The 2500-nt window shown below is 35.3% G+C and overlaps 1 protein-coding gene across 1 annotated transcript in view; it reads left to right on the plus strand.

Annotated features, from left to right (window-relative positions):
- The window catches only part of LOC113803372 (uncharacterized), a 93161-nt gene that overhangs the window by 72864 nt on the left and 17797 nt on the right, over positions 1 to 2500 (plus strand). The window lies entirely within an intron of this gene.

Raw genomic sequence — 2500 nt, forward strand, 5'->3', positions numbered from 1 at the left:
AGTTTTTTTGTTTGTTTGTTTGTTTGTTTGAGATCTTTTCTTTCTTTCTTTCTTTCTTTCTTTAGATTTTATTATTATTTCTTTCAGATCTTTTTTTTTTTTTTTTTTTTTTTTTTAGATTTTCTTACTCTTTGTCTCCTTGTTTTGTGTTTTTTTTTCTTTCTTTCTCTCTCTCTCTCTCTCTAGATTATGAAAATAATAGCAACAAGGATAAAATAATATTAATGATAATAATGATGATGATGATAATGATCAATAAAAGTAGTGATGGTAATAATGAAAATGATGATAATGAAAATATTATTAATAATGATGATAACAATGATAGTGATAATAATGGTAATAATAATCATAATGATGGTAATAATAATCATAATGAAAATAATGATAATAATAATAGTCCAAAAAATCAATAAAACAAGCAAGTATAACACAAGTGATGATAATAAACATGATAATACCAACAACACTAAAAAAAAAAAAAAAAAAAAAAAAAAAGCTCTTTGAGGATATATTATCGTAACCTCAAACTTTTTCTTATCAGAAATTAATCTCAAATATTAGAATTAACCGATTCTTAATTTGAAATGAAGCGCATAGGCCTATCCCATAATATGGGATTTAGGTATTAAGGGATTACCTTGATTGCGAAGGCTTTCTTCTCTCTCTCTTTATCTCTCTCTCTCTCTTACTTCCTCTCTCTCTCTCTTACTTCCTCTGCGAAGGCTTTCTTCTCTCTCTCTCTCTTTATCTCTCTCTTACTTCTCTCTCTCTTACTTCTCTGCGAAGGCTTTCTTTCTCTCTCTTTATCTCTCTCTCTCTCTTTACTTCCCTCTCTCTCTCTCTTACTTCTGCAAGGCTTTCTTCGCTCTTCTTATCTCTTCTTACTTCCCTCTCTCTCTACTTCCTCTGCGAAGGCTTTCTTCGCTCTCTCTTTATCTCTCTCTCTCTCTTACTTCCTCTCTCTCTCTCTTACTTCCTCTGCGAAGGCTTTCTTCTCTCTCTTTATCTCTCTCTCTCTCTCTTATTTCCTCTCTCTCTCTCTCTCTCTCTCTCTCTCTCTCTCTATCCACCTATCTATCTATCTATCTATCTATCTATCTATCTGTATATCTCTCTGTCTGTCTGTCTGTCTGTCTGTCTGTCTGTCTCTCTCTCTCTCTTTATCTCTCTCTCTCTCTCTCTCTCTCTTTTACTTCCTCTCTCTCTCTCTCTCTCTGTCCACCTATCTACCTATATATGTATCTATCTATCTATTTATCTGTCTATCTCTCTCTCTCTCTATCTATCTATCTGTCTATCTGCATATCTCTCTGTCTGTCTCTCTCTCTCTCTCTCTCTCTCTCTCTATCATTTCTCATTTCTCTCTCTCTCTCTCTCTCTCTCTCTCTCTCTTCTCTCTCTCTCTCTCTCTCTCTCTCTCTCTCTCTCTCTCTCTCTCTCTCTCTCTCTCTCTCTCTCTTTCTCCCTCTCTCTCCAGATCCAGATTGGCCTTGTTATAACGAGCATAATCCCAAAACCCACGTACGACCCATTTCTTAAGGATACGTTCTATCATATATCACTCTCTTTTTTAAGACCGGACGTATATTTCAAATTTCAAATTTTTGGCGCGAATTCACGTAATCCGTTAACGTAACGGCTCTCCTCCGCCTTTCTTGGTTGATACCCAAATTAGGGCTGCTGGAATATGCCAATATTACCTTCTCGTTCTCTTTGGTTCTCTTTCGTTATCTTTTACTTGTTCTCTCTCTCTCTCTCCTTCGTTATCTTTTACTTGTTCTCTCTCTCTTTCTCTTTCTTTCTCTCTCTCTTTCTCTTCCTTTCTCTCTCTTTCTCTTTCTTTCTTTCTCTCTCTTTCTCTCTCTCTCTCTCTCTCTCTCTCTCTCTCTATCTCTCTCTCTCTCTCTCTCTCTCTCTCTCTCTCTCTCTCTCTCTCTCTCTTTCCCTATCTCTCTTACTTCCTCTTCCTCTCTCTCTTTATCTATCTATCTATTTCTCACTCTCTTTTCAGCTGTCAGTCAAATATCTATCAAACGCGCAAATGTATAAGTATATACAGATAGATAGGTGAAAAATAGACAGATAAATTGATCGATAGATTAATTGAAAGACAGATCAGTTGATAAAGATAGATAGACAGAAAGACAGATAAATGGTAAAATAGACAAACAGATTGACAGAAAAACGGGCATGTAAACAGATAGATTGACAACCAAGTAGAAAGAAAGATAGGAAGACAAATAGACGGATAATAAGAGAGAAACGGAGATAGATACAAATTACATAGATAGATAGATAGATAGATAGACAGAGAAGCGGAGGTACATCTAAAGGCTAGACAGACAGATAGACAGATAGATAGACAGGCAGGGAAACAGAGATACAACTAAAACGAAGTTATATAGATAGATAGATCGATAGATAGAGAAAAGGAGACACATATAAGTTAAATAAGCATTTGGGAAAACCTGCCATAGACTAGATAGACAGATAGATA

This window comes from Penaeus vannamei, chromosome 10 (genome assembly GCF_042767895.1).
Source record: "Penaeus vannamei isolate JL-2024 chromosome 10, ASM4276789v1, whole genome shotgun sequence".
In the NCBI taxonomy this organism is placed as follows: domain Eukaryota; kingdom Metazoa; phylum Arthropoda; class Malacostraca; order Decapoda; family Penaeidae; genus Penaeus; species Penaeus vannamei.